Source organism: Diuraphis noxia, unplaced genomic scaffold (assembly GCF_037042655.1).
Source record: "Diuraphis noxia isolate RWA-SAM2 unplaced genomic scaffold, SU_Dnox_SAM2 contig0003, whole genome shotgun sequence".
In the NCBI taxonomy this organism is placed as follows: Eukaryota; Metazoa; Arthropoda; class Insecta; order Hemiptera; family Aphididae; genus Diuraphis; species Diuraphis noxia.
In genome coordinates this window covers 7,708,106-7,730,892 of record NW_028301713.1, presented here as the reverse complement: position 1 = coordinate 7,730,892, position 22,787 = coordinate 7,708,106, and the positions used below count along the sequence as shown (strand labels likewise).

Here is a 22,787-nt window from a genome sequence, read left to right as displayed (position 1 = left end):
TTATTTTAAGCGTTGAATAATATACGGGATTGAATTTTAATCCTTAATGATATTATGTATCTTTAAATTCCAGATTAATCTAAAGAAATACGTTGAGTATAATATCATGATTGAAAAGATAATAATATGTATTGTAAACGAATTTGCATCGTTGAGAACTATTTACTAAAAGCTTTTTGTATTTATATAGTATACATTTTATATTGCATAAAAATATATAGAAGAGAGATAGAGATAGAGATAAAGAAAGGGATAGTAAGAGACAGAGTTAGAAAATTTTCAAATATACAAAAAAACTTATAAAAATTGGCATTTGACCAACTAATTCTATGAAAAGCTTCTTTTTTGTTAAGGAAATGGAAGTAACAGATAATAGGTAGATGAGATAAAATATTAAACAGAATTGGTTTTCAAGAGCTCATACAAGTGTTACGTATACATATTTTCATAGAATTTTGTCAAAATCCAAAATCCTGTTCTTTAACTATATAGTATACGTGTATACGTGTACAATGTATGCTATACACGCTTATAAAACAATAAATGACTACCTACTTAAGGGTTAAATTACTACCTCCATAATATAATAATTTTAAGTGAATTTGAATTAACTTATGTTTTATAGTATCAAGATTTTTGAATAGTCCAACTTAAATATAGCGTTATAAAAAAAAAAAGTTTAAAATAATATATTACTTATATCAATATTATACTGCTTAATATAATACTATTGTCTACTAGTGGTGGGAATTATCGTTCCTTTCGTGGAATCGTTCCAATCGGTACAGTTCCAATAAAGTACCGATTCCAATATATTCGTTACATCGGTACAATCAGTACATTCTTTCTTTAGTTACACTTGTTACTTGTACCTACTCACATTCGTATAGTTCCTCGCGGAACGATAAAAATACTTATATTCAAATGTTTACTCATTCTTGCAATGGATATTTAATATTTATGAACGAATATGCTTCGTAGCTCGTAGGCCTTTTATACAACACTATTTAACTGTATTCGGGAAAAATTAACTTTAAATAATTAAATTTGTATCAGAAACACTATGTTTTTGTAAACATTGTTTACAATATTACCTACGAATATTCGGTATTCAGTACCCGGACAGTGACGGTAGGGGACCATTTTGTAGTTGGAAACTTTGTACCGAATGTACCGATGGAACGAACATGGAACGATAAATGTACTCGTTCCTACTCGTTCCACCAATGTAATCGTTACATTGTACCGAATACAGCAGTAAGCCAGTAACTACCCACCACTATTGTCTATTCGTATTATAAGATTATACTAAACAAAAACTTGATTAGGTACCCGCAAAGAAAGAACCAATTGTAATTTTCAGAGGATTTTTGTTTTTCAGTAACTATTGTATCAAAAAAAAATTAAAAATCCTATAACTGCCTATTTAAAATATCAAAACTTGACCTAATTAAATACTTGAATACATTATGATAATCTAGAATTGGTTGTTTCATGATAAAATTATTTATACCGACTGAAATTTATTTGTAGTAAATCACAGTCTCTCATGTATGGTTTGAAGTATATTATTGCATATTATTTTAACCATTTATCAAGTACTTAATAAACTCTAGATATCATACCAATCATAAAGAAATTAAAAAATAATCAAAAATCTATTACAACCTTATAACTATAATTATCTACTTTAATATATTCACCAATTCCATTACAGTACATTAAAATGTATAAATAACTATATAAATAATTTATAATTTATAAAAAAAACTAAAGAAAATGTAGGTACAACCCTATAAATAAAAAAATACAGGTTTAACATAAAGTACCTATAGTAATATAGTTTACATATTTATAAAGCTATATTATACATTCTAATATAGATTAACTCTATTGCACATGTATAATAGTTATTTTAAGACTAAATAATTAAATCGTTAATCATATAGAAAACTAAACGCCCTTTTTTTCTACGATTATTATTTTTATTTGAACAAATGTATTTTTGGATTTGTTATACTATTACTTATTTGAATTTTTACAAATTTGGTTGAATCTAAGATTTCTGATGAATAATTAATAATAATAACATAGTTATGGACACATGCAATACGTAGTTTTACCAGCCCACAAGGTTGGTATTACTATACTTGATTTTCAATAACTTTTTATACAGCACTATATAAAATAACCTCGAATAGTTTTAGCCATCCATTAATTTATTATCAAAGAATGATTCACTTTAAAAGCCCAAAATATTTATTTGATTCTGAAGAAATCAAGATACCTATTTCTATTTTTTTTTTTTTTTTTTTTTTTTTTTTTAATTGAAAGTGTCTCAACTGTAATCAGTAACAACTCAATCAATCGATTGGAAATTGAACACAAATGTCAAATGGTATTTTAAAATGGAAATTTTATTTCGTTCAAAAATGCTCATGAGTAGGTAAAATATATATCACCAAAATCTTGATCAGTTAGATTTTAGAAGCAGCTAAATTTTTCACTATTTAACTATGTGAAAATTATTATCGTAATATTATCTTTCAAATTAATAATGATAATACATAACTGGTTCTATAAAACGGATCTGACACATAAATTTTATTATTACGTTTCACTCAAAAATACATAACATAGCATAAAACATATATCACTCATTTTAGTTTAATTTAAGATTAATACCTACAGTAATAACTAATAAGTCATATAATAACATAATTACATAATTATTGGCTAAAATATTTGAAGATCAATAAATCGAATTTCAATAACTTTAAATACTAATTAAATACATACCTACGTCATAGTAGGTATAAAATAAGAATAAGGTGATTTTTCACATTTTTATTTGTATGCCAAAGTTTACTAGGAAACGGTATTTTGTGATAATTTAAAACATAATAAAGAAATTACATGGTTGGACCATAAAATGAATAGAAATTGAACTAAGGGGAATCTTTTAGATATATTTGTTTGATTTATATTAAAATATAATGTATTTTTTTGTAAATCTTTAGAGAGTGTTTCTCCATTATGTTGGTTTAGCTAGTTTTCAATATATATCTAAACTTATTTAGATGCATTAAACTAAATTTTAAAACTTGTATCATACCTGTTCTCTCTATGTAAATATTTAATTAAAATTAAGAAGTTCAAATTTTAAAATGTTTATATTAATTAGCATTATAAATATGATTATAACGAATTAAACTTTTTATTTTATTACTTGCTTCTCAAACTATAAGTTGTTATAGCTCAATGATTTAAGTACTAGACAAAACAAAAAAAAAATTAACTATTAAAATGACTATTTCAGATTTTCAGACATTTATGAAGCATAACATTAATTGTTTCAACTTTTATTTTTAAGATTGGTTTCTAATAGGCAATAGCAAATATGATTTTCTAGTCTTCTAGGTGATCAAAAACATGAAATTACCTGTTCTATACCCAATTGATTGTAATAATACAAATATAATGTTAGCCAAACTATACTTAAAAAAAAAGCGAGAAAGTGGGTATCGCTCTACTGTACTTTAGGTGGTGGGGTGGACCTCTGATTAGGGTAGGTTAGATTTGAATGCAATGATAGGTATCATTGTATACGAAAAATGAATGCTGAACGGAGATGATTTGTCAGTCTAGGATATATTATATTTAAATATTGTCATATATTCTATTTTGAAACAAATATTTGATTTTTCAATTAAGACGCATTTTGCATAGGTAAGGCATGGTTAATCAATTTTTCCAAAAACATTACATGTAGTTATCATAATTCATAATACCTTATATTATCATAGATATACATATACCGGGTTTGAGGATAAATCGTTATCATTACGCGATTTCATAAAAATTTAAAACTCAAACGCTCAAAACATTTTTCCTATAATGACGCTTCAAATTTTTTCTATAACTATTTGAAGCAAAACTTATGGAAAACTTAGTGCTGAATTTCAAAACCTTAGATATAAATATAAACAATATTATGAATTTAAAAATTTTGAAGTACAAAATAATTTGCGAATATTCATGGTTTTGACGATTTTTTGTCAATATTTGAAATTCAATTGCTAATAAAAATTTAATTTGAATTTCCGATGGACATTTATTTTGTGATAAAGATTGAAAAATTTGTAAGGAATCTTGTATTATAAATAAGAAAATGTTTAATGAATTTCTAGCTTAAAACAAATTGTGAATTTTTGTGATTTTTACGTATTTTTTCAAAATTCAAACTTTGAATGCTTAATAAAAAATTAGTTGTGACTATGAATTTATTTTATTCTTCAACTATTATTGTAATATGTTAGGAGCCTTGTATTAAATTTTCAAGCTTTTCTTCCCAACATATACATTTTTATACTAATATTACTTATAATTATCGAAAATTGCAAATACCTATGAATAGTTTAACTTAAAATCGTTTCAGGATAAATCGTTATCGTTACGCTATTTTCGTAAAAATTTAAAATTCAAACGCACTTAAAATTTTTTCCTATAATGATGCTTCGAATATTCGTTATAGCTACTTGAAGGAAAACTTATAAAAAACTTAGTGTTGTATTTCAAATCCTTAGTTATAAACACAAAAATTTTTATAATTTTTCAACTTCAAAATTAATTGTAAATTTTTGTGTTTTTGACAGATTTCGTAAAAATTTGAACTATAAACGCTTATAAAAAAAATTGTGTCTAACGATTTTTAATTTTTTTAGCTACAATAAGAACAACTCATAAGGAACCTTGTATTAAATTTTCAAGTTTTTTTGGTCATCCAAAATTTTTTTTCCTACCCTTCAAAAAAGAATTATCATAAAAATCGAAAATTTCGGTGGTCTATAAATAACTAAAAAAAAAAACAAAACATTTTGAAAATTAAACTGTATATAGATATCACTAACATAAACATTTGGTTAAAATTTCAAGTATTTATAGTGATTACTTTTTGAATTACAACCATATAAAAAAATCAATTTGGTCGAAAACTGGTTTTGCGTCAAAATTCCCGTTTTTCTGCCATTTTTTGTTGTTGTTTTTCTCGATTTTTTTTTTAAAACTGTTGGAAAATGTTTACTTTTGACCTTTTATGTATAATGCACCAAGGATATTCACTTTTACATCGGAAACCACCCCCAAAGTTTGAAATTTGAAGCATTATTTCGACTAGTTATGCTGTACACAGACACAAAAAAATAAAAACACATCATTGTAAAATCAATACATTCATCACTTCGTTCAGAATCTAAAAGATACTGATAAAATCGTTTCCTTCACACCGAATCAGATTTTTTTTTGTTTATGCAATGATTTATTCCTGATTTCAATTTCAACATATTACAGTGAAATACTCTTCGATAACTATAGTCACTTGAAATCTACTATACGGCCGAGTGACTACCATGTTTCATAAATATTGTTTAAAATTATCAAAAACGTAGCTCTATATTAGGGCAAGAAAAGACAAAATAAGACATAACAATTTATTAGAAAAACCATAATATTTAATCATATTTTGAAGCATATAATTCAATAACTCCAGTTTTTTGCTAAGATTTGAAATAAAAATTTCTAAATTCATGTTGAAAATACTAAATAACTGAACAAATATACTAATTCCAAATTCTAGTCGAAAATTCGATTCACATAAAATTTTAAAGTTAATTGAATTTAACAATATTGAAATAACTGCTTTAGATTTTAATTTTTTTTTTATACCGGCTTCAAATTTCCATCATAACCATAACTTACACAGTAAACTAATGGTCATTACATCATTTAATTTTTTACAGCGTTATCTCATCTCTCCCCAGTTTTTTCAGACCACCGTTCGTAGAACTATTTCCCTTCACGTAATCGTGCACATTGCATTTTACTGTAGGTTCAAAAAAAAACATTTAATTAAACACTTATTTTTTTTATATACAATATAACATGCAATCTAATATAATAATATATACTAAAACAATTTTATATTTTACATGATAAGTAATATTGTAAAACATAGGTGGCATATTTAATGACCAGAAAAACATTAAAATTGCATTTTGTATAGTTAATTTAAATGTAATAATAGAACGCACATAACAATTCAATAACGTCAATGAATAATAACGAAGAATAGTAATAACTAATAAATTCATATTAATAGGTAATTAGAAAAACAAGCGTCTAAATTTATAATTGCATGTATTCTAAGTAAACCGTCAAAATAATTGTTTATCATACTAAATGCTTTATTGGAATATTAATGAAAAATAAGGTCTTGGAAATTGTTTTGACTACCTACCATATCACTGGTAATCCGGTAATCTGGTAATTACTACTGTTATAAACCGCACTACTAATTGTAACATTTTAAAATTTAATGAGTTAACTATGGACCGCTTAATCGTAGAAATCATTTCGTATTAAAAATAATTCTATGACAACAATGCATTAGCATTGATTCAATGATTATTTTGAATAATACAATTTAATTTTATTTTATTAAATCCTAGAGTTAACTAACTATTGTTAAGTAATTATGCATAAATTATTTCTTAATTTGCATAAAATACGTCATAACACAATACTTAATTTAAATACTATTGGAAAATCAATAAATTTCAAAAAAAAATTAGTTTAAATTTAAAAACAAAGATTTTATACAACTTTAAAACGTGGAACTTTTAAATCTTAATAAAGTATACATTTTCACCCTGAACCCTTTCCTGCACTTAAGTAAAATACTAAAATATATTGTCCTCCTATATTGTATCATTTTTAATTTATTTTATGATAATTTATTATGGGATTGATAAATATTTAATTTTATAATATCAAATTTATCTAATAAGTACCAAAAAAATAAATTTTCTGGTTTGATTGAAATTTAAAAAAATTATACCTATATGTATATTATAATGTAATATATTAGTATAATGAAAATTGTAACTGCTATGATAATATTAATACCTAACAATTCACAAACTTATAAACTATGCATGATATTATAAGTACGTAAATCAAATTTAATTTAGTATTATAGGTACAACCATGCTTAAATTAATCAATTGTTACTCAAACTTGTCATACGCGAGATACATTTATATAATTATTATATACATATGTATGAAATCAAATTTAAATAATTAAATAAATAATAATACAGTTTTAACTTAATTAACATAAAATAACAAATAATAGTAATATAAAAAATTACGTACTTCAGATCAAAGCAGTTAATAGTTACAAACTACAAGTCGAATAAAATATGTAAAAATAATTCTTATTTGAACTTAAAAAAAAAAACATGTTATTATTTTTAGAGTAACAATAAAATCAACTTTTTACGTAGAGTAAATAATTATAAAATCAAAAAATACTCGTTTGAAGTACTAATATTTGGACAACATTTTAAATTAATAATACCTATGATAAAAGTACAAAAACAAAAATTAATTTGATAAATTGGTTTAGTGTTTGGTTACAACTAACAATAAACAGCAATACTGTAATAATAAAAATATTTTATATTACAATATTTTAAATGTAGTACAGACATACATGGTTACAATGATTATTTAAAATATGTCTATCAAGTTGACTAATTATTAGGCAGTTGTTAAAAAGGAATTCGGTAGTATTTTCATCTACACAATAGTTTGTCTTTCGTATCATAATAAAGTTGATTTTGCTTACTAAAATGTAAATATTGCGGATCGATTTGTATAGTTTTCGAAATCACAATACATATCAATAAATAAATGATCATAAATTAACTGAAATATAACTCTGCATTAATATGCAGGATAACGCGAGGGTGTAAATATCAACGTTACGACTTCTACTAATGTTATAATAATTTACTATACGAATATTGCTGTTAATTAATCGTTATTTTTGTTTCAAACTTTGTTTCCTGATCGAATAACTTATAAATAATATTCTGTACACATCTACGTAGTCGTTAAATACACTGCCAGTAATTATTGTTCATACATTTGGAACGGACTGTCAAAGGAAGTATTCGAAATAACAGTGTTTCGAGGTCGTAAATAATGACTGTATAATAATATAGTGGTTAGGGCTGGGGAAGTGTTCGTATACATATATAGAACACCGACAGACAGGGTTGAGAAGAATGAAGACTATACAAACAGAAAGAAGCCAGTAAACATCCCTGACCCGATTTATATTTAAAACAAAAATCGTACAACGTCGCGTATTTATCAAGCCCTTACTTAAATTTACTTGTTGGTTTAGGTATTTATAGTAAGCTATACAGACTTAACAAAACGTTAATACCACAATTAGTTACGCTCTATGTTTACGTATTATACTATACCTTCATTAACTTTTTGAGAATTTTTTACATTCACTTGTACAAACTGTATCCAGTACCTATATTTATATACTACAATACCAGCTGGTTTATTCGATCTAGAATTTATTACAGTTTTTTATAACTATATTATATTAATAGTAATAACTATTCATTTGCAATGATGTGGTTGTACAATTAAAAAATTACGCCTATGTAATTAGTGTATTGTTAGAACAAACAATATTACTAGTTCAAAAACATTTCAAAAAAACGTCCGCTTCTTTCGATAGGTTGACCTAACCTAACCTAAATAAGACTATAATAGTATAATACTTAAAATAAATAGGGGCTATATGCATTCACAACACGGTCTTGAAAATTCTAAGCACGGTCCTGATTTCAATTGACCGATTACAAAAGGTTTCTACCTCACGTGTAGATGAGAATAACTGAAAAAAGGAAAGAGTTGGACTCCATTTTTTTTTACATTTTAAATTAAATATGATAGTATTATGAATTGTTTTTAAAACATGATATTTTTTCAGTAGAAACTAGAAAAGAAGCAATCAGTAATACAATTTTGGTAAGATATCGATTTTATGATTTTGCAAATATATAGAAATGCCACACTCTTACAGTCTTACCTAATGGTCGACTTATTTCATAATTTATTCGAACACGTATAATAGCGAAACGCATTAGACCCACATGGGTACGATTGCCTCGTTTGACAGAAAGTTTGTTTTAACGAACTATACCAATAGATATTATAGTATATTCACATAATATTAAGTTATTAACAATGTTTGTACATTTTTAATTATTCACATGTATTCGTTCATACGTTAGTCAATACAGATTGAATATGATTGTTATAACTTATGATAATTATAGCATATTGATCCAATATTGCTATAAATGTACTGCAGGTATTCTTTGACAGAGTTATTTTATTGGCAGAACTGAATAATTAAAAATTGATAGTAATTAAAATGATATAGGTAGTCGATTCAAGAGAAATAAGCGAACTTTCCTAAAAGCTGTATCTCTGTAGTTTTCCGAATTTTATTGAAGAAGTTTTCTCGTTATAGTCAGTTTTATATTAGTTTTATTCTCTCAAAGATCTAACCATCAAGCATAATATGAACATATTATTAAACCGTTTAGCTGTAAAAAGGTTTGTATCATATACAGTTTTAATTACCTTTTTTTTTTTTTTTTTTCGTTAGTATCGAGAACCGGAGGAGGAACCATGGTGCCAATACTTCTCCTCCGGCCCCCATCGTTTATTGATAAAAATAACCAATTACACATTTAGTAGCTGCGACGGGCCAGTCTCCCGTTCGCTAGCTATTACAATGGATGTTGTACAATAGTAAAGAACTTGTCTTCGGCTACATTTTTTTGAAACTTAACTATAAGTATGCGTAATTTTAATTAGTTCGGTGAATTCGGAGGTCTTTCTGTGGCCTGACGACGCCTTTCCTCATCCTCCTTCGTGGTAAGGATGTTTTCCACCATACGGTAAAAAAGTTTAAAAACTTCCTCGGCTTCTATGAGAACCGCTTGCCTATCGATTGGGTCCAGCGGCAGAGTCTCGAACACTGGACCGCAGATTATGTCGGGCACGTCGATGGTGTTCGGACGACGACCTAGCCGGGAGGTTAGAGCTTCCCGAAATCCTTCCCAGTAGACGCACTGGAATAATGTGTGTTCGGCGGTGTCCGAGTCGTCTGCACACTGCCAGCAACGTGGACTGGTGGCCCTGCCCATACGATGGAGGTACCACTGGAAACAACCATGGCCCGTGAGTGCCTGTGTCATGTGGAACGTCAGAGGCACCCACGGGACGGTCCTCCCCAGCCATCTCCCCAAGTCAGGGATGACGCAGCGCGTCCATGCGGCTTTTGAGGTTGCTTGCCATCTAGCCTGCCAGGCACCGATCGTAGCGTTTCTCGCTTCGCTTTTTGCGGTTGCTTTGGAAGGTCGTTGTTCGCCGGGTTCCAAAACGTCGCGTAGTCGGGACCTGATACTGCGTCTTTCCAATCCGAGCAGATCGGCGGGCGGCATGCAGGCCAGAACCAGAGCGGCCTGGTCCGACACGGTGCGGTAGGACCGGATCACCCTCATGGCGGCGGTCCTCTGTGGACGGATCAAGATCGCTCTCGTTCTGGCGACGTCTGTGATGGTGGAGATCCAGACAGGAGCGGCGTACAACAACTGACTTTCTACAACGGACGCTAGCAGCCTCCTCTTCCACTGAACCGGTCCACCTATGTTCGGCATAAGCCTGGACAGAGCAGCGGCTGAGCGGGCTGCCTTCGTTGCGACAGTGTTCGTGTGGGCTGCAAAAGTCAGACGCTTGTCCAGAATGACCCCGAGGTACCTGATTTCATTTCGCAGTGGGATCAGGTGGCCGTTGATCGTCAGTCGAGGTGGGACAAACGCCCGTCTCCGAGACAGGATCACCGCTTCACTCTTCTGATGAGCCAACTCCAGGCCCCTGCTACGCATCCAGTCGTCAATGGCCATGAGTGTGGGATTGATTGCGTCTTCGAGTTGCTGCCCGGTCACGGCCATTCCCACGACCGCGAGATCGTCCGCGAAGCCGACGAGCTGCACCCCGGGTGGCGTGTCCATCGTCAGGAGGGAATCATAGGCGACGTTCCACAAGGCTGGGCCAAGAACGGAGCCCTGCGGCACTCCGCAGGTCACCGGCCTCTCCGCCATCTCTTCACCAGTCAGCAGCGTTCTATCAGTCAGCCAAGACCGGAGCATCTCCACCAGGTACTCCGGGGTGTTGATGTGCCTCAAAGCTGCATCGATTACAGGCCACCTCAAAGAATTGAAGGCATTCCTGACGTCCAGAGTCACCAAAACACAGATACTTTTCTTTCTCGGGGTGGTGGCTGCCTGTGCGGCGATGCCGAGTACCTTGCCAATTGCACACTCCGTGCTGAATCCTTTCCTGAAGCCAAACTGGTTAGGGGCTCTTCTCCGTCCCCCGTGCTCGTCCAGATGATCCTCGAGTCTTTGGAGAAGGAGCCTCTCGAGCAACTTGCCTGGGGTGTCTAACATGCAGATCGGCCTATAGCTCGACGGGGCGTCCGGAGGTTTGTCTGGGCCCTTACGGAGCAGCACCAGCCGTGCCCTCTTCCAACATGTTGGAAACGTCAGCGCGTCGAGGCAGTCATTGAAAACGCTAAGGACTGCGCTGGGCTGGGCGGACACGGTAGCCCTGAGGATCTCATTGGGAATTCCCGAAGGTCCAGCTGACTTGCCCGATGCGAGTCTGTTGACTGCTCTGCTGAGTTCTTCTGGCTTGAATTCCGGAATGATTCTGGTAAACTCTATCGTGTTCAGCACCGGGTCAAACGCCTGAAAGATGTTGTGCACCGCTGCGGAAGGAGCCAAGCTCCAATCCGTGACTGGGGCTGCCGGGAACAGGAAATCGGCGATGACAGCCTCTCTGCCCCTGGAGTCCGCGGCTGGGTTGCGGGAGCCTAGTTTCTTCATTACGAGTTTATATGGTCTACCCCAGGGGTCGGAGTCGATCTGAGCGCAGAGGTCAGCCCAGGATTTGCTCTTCGCCTCTCGGATGGCTATTCGAAGCTTTCTTTTTGCAGCGATGTAGAAGTACCTCGCTTCCTGGACGCCAGGCTGGTTTACGTGTCTGAGGCAGGCTTGGTAGCGCCTGCGGAGGGCCAGGGATTGCCGCCGCAGCTCAGCGATCTCCTCCGACCACCAGTACACTTGTCGCCTGCCCTGGGGACCCGTTTTTTTTCTGGGCATTGATGCCTCACAGGTGCCGAACAGGAAAGTGTCAAGCGAATTCGCCGAGGACAGGGCTTTCTCAACGCATATGGGTCCGACTGTGGCTCCTAGGCGCGTGGTGCTGAGGTGACCGCGCAAGGCGTCAACGTTCAACTTCTTCACGGACCAGCCAGGGTGGGCATGGGCGGGGAGTTCGGCTTGAACTTGGGCCTGGGCCTGATTCGCCGTGCTGAAGCAGACGTAATTGTGGTCACTCAGGGTTTCCGTTTCAGGTACATGCCATCCCGTAACGTTGACACCTCGGTAAAATGTGACGTCTATTATTGAGGTGGCTGCCCCTCTCACGAAGGTGGGCGTGGTACCCGAGTTGGCCAGGATCAGTCCTAGGCTGGTGGCGAGATCGGACAACGGACCGCCTCTAGGGTTGTTAGTCCTCGAGCCCCATTCGATGTTCCAGGCATTGAAATCACCAGCCAGGATAATCGAGGCATTTCCCCTAGCGCGGATCGCCGCTTCGAGGTCGTCGAGGAAGAGTCCGTAGTCCAGCAGTGTGGCCCCAGGTCTGAAGTAGCAGCTAAAAACGGTCAGCTCACGGAAAGAGAGCCAAGCAAACCCGTTGCCGGAGCCCCGGCCATCGTGGCTGAGCGCTGTGTGACACGATGTTCCCACGGCAGCTTTGCGGTCGGCGCTGAAGCACCATCGATCTTCGTGCCCGTGATTGGTAGCTGGTTCAGACACAATGAGGATGTCCGCCCCGATCTCGTCCGCCGTCTGTGCCATGAGCTGCTCCGCTGACCAATTTGCGTTGAGATTAATTTGCAGGAAACTAATCATCTGACGTCTTTGCTCCACCCGACTGTTTCCTGGCAGCGCATGCGCCCGAGCCCGGCTTATGCGTGACCTTCTGCAGTCCGGCGTTTTCACACGCTATGCAACGGTCGTCCGCCTCGGTACAGTTCTTCATGGAGTGGCCTATCACGCCGCATTTCCAGCAGGCGCCAGTCCTGTCTTCTGCTGTGCAGGTCCTGGCGTTGTGTCCGAAGGCCTGGCACCTGAAGCACCTCTCTGGTGGCTGCGTCCTGGGTCGGACCCGGCACATGGTCCACCCGATCGGAACTCTGGATATTTGGGTGGCAACGTGTTTAGGCATTTTTGCCGTGGCAATCTGTTGTCCAGATCGTGTGCCCCATATCCTGACATCACTGACTACGTCCCGGTCGATCTTGACGGTTGGGTCGCCTTGACCAGGAATGGCGTTACGGAGAGCCTCCAAAACTTCTGTTGCGGTGGCGGCTGCGTCGATGTCCAGCACCTCGACCTCCACTTGTACGCCGAGCTGAAGAACTTTACCCACGGTGTCTCCTAGCTTTAGCGACATGGCTGAGACTATGTGTTTGGCTGCTGTGACTGAGTTTCCTCCTTTGGGAAGCTCCAGAAGAAGACATCCATCCCGCGTCTGTCTCATGGTGACGCTGGTGCCGATCTCTGCTCTGGTCAGGCCACAATTGCGTACCGCCAATACTGTGTCTCTGTAACTCTTCCCGTCGGCATTTTTAATGAGTATCGCTGGTGTTTTTTTGGAAAAACCTGAAGGCTGCGAGCGGGAGCCGGCGGTGGGCTGACGCGCTGCCGTCGTCAGATTTTTCCCGGTGCGTCGGCTGACGACTTGGGACCAGTCTTCCGTGTCAGTTTCCATCGCGACGTCCGTCTGTACTTCCTGCGGGAGCTGGCCGCTTGGCAACTTTGGTTTCCGTGTTCTTCTACGAGCAGTTACCGCCTTCGACTCTATGACCACGTGACTATCCCAATAACCTGGGGTCAGAATCATGTCCGTGGAGGCATCAGCAGTGGAGACTTTCTTGTTGCTGGTATGTTCTCTGTGAAGTGGTCCGAACTCTGGTAGGTTCAGCACATTCCCCTTCTTTGAGAGAAGGGAATCTACCGTTTGGTGCGCCTCATCAGTTTGAACTAGCAGGCTATGTAAGTATCCCTTCAAGGAAACGTCCGCTGTTTTTTCGATGATTTTCTTGGTATCGGAGGCGGCTGCTTTAAGAATGGACCTCGTTTTGTTCAGTTTTTCTCTGAGTCTCACGCACCAGACGCTCCCGTTGACCTGAGGTGGTTCCAAGGTGGCTTGGGAGGTCTCTGTGGTCTTCATCTTTTTTTTCTCAGGCTCGAACGGGGCGCCAGAGCTCCAACTGAGGGCGTCTGCACCAGTCATTGCCGCCACGACCCGGTTAGTGAGGTCCATTTCACCGTCCGAGCTGGTGTAAGACATTGTGCTACCAAGGGCCCGAGCCCCGGGTCGCTGGTGCAATGTGTTGTCTTCGGCTGCCTGTTTGTTGGTCCGACTTGTCTTGTTCACTGTCCCGGCTGAACTGTTGTCTTGGTGGTCGCACACGAGGTCTAGTAGCCAACGGCTAGGTATCTGCGCATGTGCACGCGGAGTGCCTCGTGGTTGGTCACTGGGCGTGGTTTGGTGCGCCTGCGCGCACGGGAACGGACGTGGTTGGCCGCTGGGCGTGGTTACGCCTGCGTGCGTGTGGCTGCTGCTTTTGGACGCTGGGCGTGGTTTAGAACACACCTCGCGCACGGATTTGACGATGCCTTGGATAGTGACTTCCTCTGGAGAGCTACCGACCACTAGGTACGTCTGCTCTGAAGAGCTGCCACGACTCGACTTAGTTTTAATTACCTACCATAACGCACAACTGGAGTAAAAATATTTAAATAAACAATTATACTTTTGAATGTGTATGTATAAATGTTTGTTTAATTATAAAATATACATTCATATAATATAGTGTTTTACGAGCCACGGCGTAAGTTAAAAAACTAAAACGTTGCATGCATTTAATTAGACGTGATAACTTTCATATGTCGAAAACAACACATAAAAGTATGATAATTATATATCATAATATTAAGTTTTAATTTATATTATTATTACTATACGTTTCTTATGTATGGCATATTATTACCAAGTTACAAGCGATAATATTATGTTGAAAATAAAACCAAAAACGAACACATTAAACTCTTCTCCACCAAACACATTTAGTTGAAACACCGTCACTGCTACCGACTGCATTACAAAGGTTATTGTAGTCACACATAGGCACATAGCACAGTGAAAACGATGATTAGGCATCATATAAAGGAGCCGTTTGAACTTTAAGAGGAAAATCATATTATAGATGTGGTTATATAATCAACTGAAAAAGCAACTTGAAATAAATAGATTTTATTCTTTTCGTTATTTTTGATTACAGTAATGTTCAAAGCCGCTTTTAAACTGAACTCCCACTCCAATATAACTGCCACCTCCACCACCACTATGATACACTATTTCGGAACGCCTATCGCAATAAACACACTTGCGTACAAAACAACTTTGTATCCATATGTGTGTAGGAAGCATTAATACAAATATTCTAATGTATTGTGTTGAACTCAATATGTCAATTAAAAGCACTGTGCTTAATGTGAAAACATTTTTGAAAAATAATAATAATAATATTGATATATCATTAACAAATTCATTAAAAATTATACACAACAAAAACAGTCGTACATTTTTTAATATTTTTTTTTTTTTTTTAAACATAAAATGTATAATTTATTTAGGTTCATGCATTACTCAAGAGAGACGAAATAAATCAATCATGTTTTTTACACTATACAAAAATAATATTTTAATAATAATACGTAGCAAACCCCGTGATTAGATGCGCGGTAACTGTTGTGCAAAATCCGTTTCCCATTTTTTTATATTATATAAGTGTATAAATTACAGTGAAAACTCTTTATAACGAAACTCGTTACAACGAAAAACTCTATATTACGTAAATAACATTAAGTTAACTTATAATGATTGGTTTGATTTAAAACCTATAAATTACTCTTTATTACGAAAACTCTCAATAACGAAAGAAATCACATGGTCCTTTCAGATTCGTTATAGAGATTTTTCACTGTATATATTTACGACATAGCTGATATAGGGGTACGTGAGGGAGGTGTGGCTGCAAAGCGGCTCACCGTAACTCAACTACCACAACACGATAATTACGATAAATTACAATTTTTTATATTATCATTTAATAATTTAATAAAAATAACACGTTTATGCCCATTGCCCGATATAACTCGCTATAACCGTCACAATAATTATATTATTCACCTCTGCTAAATTATTTTTTTTCGCCACACTGGATTTTATTAATAAGTACTTGGCCGTTATTATCCAACTCCACAATGGCTTATACGGACAATAATAACAATAATAATAATAATAATTAGTATGAACTGATAGACTCAAGAACTCGAATCATCGCATCTCTGCCGTCGTGGTTAGGTTAGGCCTCTCGATTCGGCCGAGTATACGGGGTTCGATCCGACGATGACGACGACAATATTATTATTATTCCTCGTCGTAAAACGGTACCAGCATGGCGACGGCGGCGGAGCCGGATTAAGCCGAGTGCATTTACGTTTAATTGGATCCGTCGTCTTTGTCTATAAAATTATCTCGCTGGTTTTATTTTCTTCGGATAAAATGTGTTCTTCGCTGCAGCAGCATTAAGTACATACAAACGAATCAATTCATATATACGTATATATACACGGGATAATAAACGCGAATAAGGCTCGTCCTATTGTCCTAAGTCGCCAGAGATGGTCGCACCGCGCGTACATTTATTATATGCTTACGCTTACGTAGCTGCAGCTCTCCACTAGTAGGTTTTACCGGGCTGATTGACGTATTTTATGTTATTATATTCGCAGCGCTCGCCTATCTTTCGACTCCGATGATAAAATAGATTTCATACTGACCCGAATCAATTTAATCGTGAAGCTGATGAGATTTTTGAGCCAGCTCACTTCGATCAAAATGCGTGATCACAAAATATCTTCCAATCTATAGGATTTCAGACAGTCTGACATGCGTCGTATATCCAGGGCCGGCGTGAATAATTTTTTGCTACTTTCAAAATCTTATGACTGGAACGCAATGTTATTCAAATCAAGTGAATTTTCGGACAAAACATCAGATATTCTTATTTGCTATACCTTTTCCTGTTTTATCGACAATTTCACCAATAGCAATTAAACGGTCACAAACTTCAGCTTTCGAGTTGACATAACGTACACAGATGCTTAATTTATTGATCTTTATGTGATAAATCAGGCGTAGTATCAGCCATGATTGAATACATTCCAGCTTCTTTGACTTCTTCTATTATAATATTTTTTGTTTCTATGCCTAATAAATTTATAAATTCATTCTGAGAATCATGACTTAAATAATATGTTGAATGGTATCGTTGAAAAGAAGAGTCATTTAGCCATGTTTTCGTAGTTGGATTGTGGCGTGAGACGAGCAAAACAATCTGATAAAAATTTCCATTTTTTCGTCATCATCGCCACTAAAAGCTAATCCTTGTCTAGCTAATGTGCGGGATACGTCAAATAAAAGTCTTATAACAGCCTTATGATACTATTTTTGCTTTGAAAAATGTATAGCGTTTTCTCGGTGTTTTTTATCTAACAAATTATCCATAAGGTTAGAATGCAAAATAAAATTACTGTAGTCGCTTAATGCAGCTTTATGAGCATTCGAAGTAAAATGTTGTTCAAGTTTTCCCGGCTTCGCTATTGCAACATATTAATACCATATTAATACGAAATATGAATATTGGGTATACATGTTGCCATGTTGGTGTACGTGCGATAAACTTCTCAGAACAATAATTCATATCTACACGCCGATATCAAACATAATACTATTTGACGAACAAAAAGTAAACCCGTGAGCCGCTGTGCCGCACAATATTATGTATATAATATATATAGGTAATAGGTACACAATTTACAAGACAACTTGTTTTTAGACTTTTCATTTACAAAAAACTATTTATTTTTTTTCGACGACCTCTATTTAAATCTTAATTTTGCTGACTCGGTACAATTAAATTTGCTGAGTGGAGGGGGGGACATCATCCCACGCCCCCTTTACGCCGGTCCTGGGTATATCTGAGTAGACACTAGACAGTGACATACATATAGGAGAGGCCCGCTTTTATACAGTGAAATTATTACAAGTCCAACTCTAACATAAACATATAGATTTGAGTGTATACATTATACACGTTATATTACGTATAACTATACTCTGTGGCCTATCATACGCACTTTTGATGTCATACCTTAGGTTTTTGTTTTTTCTATTAAGATAAAATTGCACAATATTTATTTTTATTGTATATATTATTATGATTTATTAAAAACATTTGACTCCCAAAAACAAAATTCTAAATATGGCTATATTAGTGCTATGCTTGACCAGTAGTAAATTGATCCATATATAGTGAAAATAATATTCAATATATTCCACTGGGAGTAGATATCTGGTATATATAACCTAACCAGCCGGATAGAGGTATATACTAGGAGTACTCGCGTACAATATAATATTATGATATCATGTAAACTTGTACCTGTATTACAGTCCATAGAGACATTAAAGTTAATCCTGAAGATGTATTAGATGATATTGCTAAAAGACCAAGGAAATTGGATCTAGTTTTGTAAAATTATTCAAGCTACCTAAATATCATAAATACCTAAATTTTTAAATTGTATAATATAGTTATAAAATATATAATTTTATATTAACTTGTATTTTTTAATAAGCTATAGTAAATAAAAAATTTGTTCTGGTGGGGGAGGGGGTTACTGAATGAGGTGTACAGATTTTGATAAAACCTATAATCCCCCCCCCCCCCCAAACCAAATTCCTAATTACGCCACTGACCGCTGTAATGTGTAAATAGATAAATCGCGAGCAATCCAACTACCAAGATAATCTGGAGCCAAGTTAAGTGAGTTACATTTTGGAAGCCATAACTACAACAACAGTATAATAATATGATAATTTATATTTATTATTAATTGCAGATTAAATCGTACAACGTGTATATTTCACATTCAGTACACGTTCCCTAAGATTTTATCACGTGTGTAATATATTTAATTAGGTAGCCAAGATTTTTTATTTGGATGCTACTACAGCTAAATATCATTTATATGCATGCGATATGTAGTGAAAACTCTATGCATAATATTATGATACATGGATCTTACCCAAAATCCAAAATTATCTTATTATATTTGAATATTTTATTTTTATAACTAAAATAATTGATTAAAACAGAAAATTAATTCACTGTATATTCTATATATAATTGTGTACATTATTCGAACGATGTATTGTTATCCCTATTAATTTATGTTTTTTAGCCATCAAGATAACTAAGCGACTAAGCCAACCTAAAGCTCTAAGTATAATAAGTTTTTGGAAAAAACTGACATAATAACTAAAGAGAAAATGGCATGATTTAAAAATGGCAATTACTATTTTCCTTTAATAAAAAAAATAATAATAATGAAACAAACAGTAGTTGAAGGGAGTGTAACAACATGTTATTATTAACCCTAAATGGCAAACGAACACGGTTATTTACTTTTGTGGGAGCAGGTGTCTCGAATCATTTGGTTGCTACGGATACCAACTTTTAGTTTTCCCAACACATAAAATGAATTAATAAATAATATATATATGTTTGTTTTTTTCTTATTTTCAACGAGAAATTTCATAATACAAAAACGTACAGATATTTGCAGAACAAAAAAAATGTCACTGGAAATCACGCAGACATAGTCTCGCCGTCTCTGCGCAACACCTTTTAGCACATGTGTCAACGATATTAAAGCAATAGGCGTCTATTGAAGATGACTATTTTGTGAATTTCACATTGCATATACCTATCGCAGCATATACATATATTTTCTTATACACAAAATGCGTGTGCACACTTACCCGTTCACACGTATAAAGGTTTGCATATATTACGAGGCAAATGTATAATTCCCCAACAACATTTTGTCGTAGGTTGAAAGGAAAAAATTAAACTAGACCATATGTGGTTACGAACCTACGAGTGGAATATATAAAAGTGCAAAATAATACGGAACTATCATCTTCGTTTTGGATAGAAAAATACTCTGATGCAACAAAAAATATATAAGTAGGTTTTTAGCAAATATTATAATACTAAAGTTTAGCACATATTAAAGATTAAAACTGAAAATATAATTTGTATTTTTTTTTTTTTACTTTTAAATTTTTTAAGTAATTTTGTTCCTAGAATTAAAATTTAAACTTCCTTATAAATCGATTTTTATAAAGAGAAGGACGGTTTAAAGATTTAAATTGTGTAGTAAAATATTAACAAACACAATAGTATTATATAATACGCAAACCTTAAGTTTACTAATAATATTAACAAAAAAATAATTTTTACATTATTCAAGATGATAATTTTGGAATAAAGTTGGAACAGCAGTTACAGAACTAAATAACTAAATAAGTATTTATAAATTAGAAAGCTTAGAATAAAGAAAACTAGCTGATATAATTTAATAATAAACTCAGTATAAATATAAAATATAGTATAATATACACTTAACCTCTTAATGTTGAGTAGCTATATTATGTATGTAATCATAATTAAAATTATTTAACGAGATACGTAGTTAGATAATAGATATGTTATAAGAAACACAAATACTATTGAAGCCAATAAAATGAATAAATTACATGGAATAATATAAGAGTAGTATATTACATCGTATCTATCTGTCAGACTGGATAAGTAAAAGTTAAGAGTTCAACTCGTAGCTATAGAAATTGAATACTAATTTTCTACAACTACGGACAATTAGAACAGGGCTAATTGTTTTAAAGTTTACGCCTTCTAGATTTGTTCCAAACTCAATTAGTAGATTTCGGTAGCAAAATAAGGAAGGAAATATACGGATTTTATACCCTATACCCTTTGTTGTAAGCATTTTGTGTTTGTTTATGGCTTTTTATTTTTTTTGTTAATTTATTTATTCTACCGTTGTTAATCGAACAATTAAGATACCTTGGCTCGATAAAAACCTTATCGGTTTTACGTGGCGCTAAGTCACTACCACGGTCGAGCTTAAATTAAATGAAAGTTGGGAATTAATTTTCCGAAGCGAAGCATTCGAATTCCTCCCACGGGAAAGTTATAACGAAGCAATTTGTTCTACTTTCCTTAATTCGGAAAACACAAGTAGAACAACTCGAATTTGTTACACACGCTGTCATAACTTGACAAGAATCCTGAGGCTGTAATTCGATTTCATTTGGAAGCAGACTGAATAACAAAAATTTTCACGATAAAACGTATAGCTCTATAGCTGCTGTAGCTTGCATTATACGCATATATAACTTACACGGTTACACGTCTTATCCTTCAACGGACGTGGCGGAAAAGGTGAATGAAATTGTATATCATTCAACTTACGCGATTTATTTATCATGTTGGATATAAAACGGTACACTGGTGAAAGTAACACAACGTAAATACAAATAGCTAGTTTAGAGTGAAAAACTACATAGTTAATTTGAATACCCGCACTATACTATTATAATATCATACATTTACATCGCATCATATCATTGTGATAACGAGTGAAAACATTGAAAACAAGAGAAAAAAAGACTCCTGAAGTATCAGAATATTGCACGTATGAGTTATAGGAATATACGAATAATAATAAAAAACTAAAAAGTAAAGACACATGGAATACATTTGCCTTTTCTATTTTGTTCTTCACCCCGTTCTTGACTTATGAATTCCATTAAATTTTGTTCGGTTTCACAGGAATTCAAAAGGATAAGATACCCGAGGGTATGTCAAAGACATACCAATGGAAATTAGATACGGTCGACCTGAATTCAACGAAGTTTCGGGGTTTTAAATAAACGGACGCGCCGACAAACTTTTGCAAAAATTCCTACCCGGTGCGAATTTATCCACAAACATGTCGTTCCGACAACGGAAGACACCATAAAGCTTAAAAAGAAATGTTTTTTTTTACCACACAGTAGGTTAGGTTAGGTTAGATATACATATAAATATATATATACATAAATAATATAACTAATAACTACAAAAAAATTTAACGCGTCTGTCGGCAATTCGAACTCAAAATAAATTTTAGACTTACAAAAACTCAATCGGACAATCCAATGTGCCACCCGACGATCAATGTACAAACAGAGATTGTGCAACTTAAATATTTTGAGTACAATTTAGTTTCATTTTAAAAATAAATACTATAGATGTAAGTTCTATATCTTTAAGGTGATAAAGACTGTTTATCAAACTTTCTTTTTTTTGTTTTCAAATTACAATTTTTATATAGTGTACTAAAATTATTAATTTGTTATGTTGATTTAATTGATTTTTATATCAACATAACAAATTAATCATTTTAATACACTATATAAAAATTGTAATAAAGTACAAACCAAAATTTTATGTTGATTATGGATATAAAGTTAAGTTAAGTATAAATTATACAGCTACTAACAAAATTCAAGAAATGTTTGACTCATTCATAATAATTTAATAATAATAATAATAGTGTATTTATTCATTATATTAGCATGGCAGTGAAAAATATTTAGTGATCAAGATTGTGTAGAAAATAGTATTGTAGTATAATGTTATATTGACTAAGAAATGAACAATAACCTGTTTTTTATTTTTTAAATTGGTAATTACTGATAAATATACCGGTAATATATCTTTATGATGAT

General features: G+C 34.1%; 1 long non-coding RNA gene across 1 annotated transcript in view; it reads right to left on the bottom strand.

The window, feature by feature from the left end:
- Window positions 1-22,787, bottom strand: part of LOC149056650 (uncharacterized) — a 50,020-nt gene that overhangs the window by 16,820 nt on the left and 10,413 nt on the right. The window lies entirely within an intron of this gene.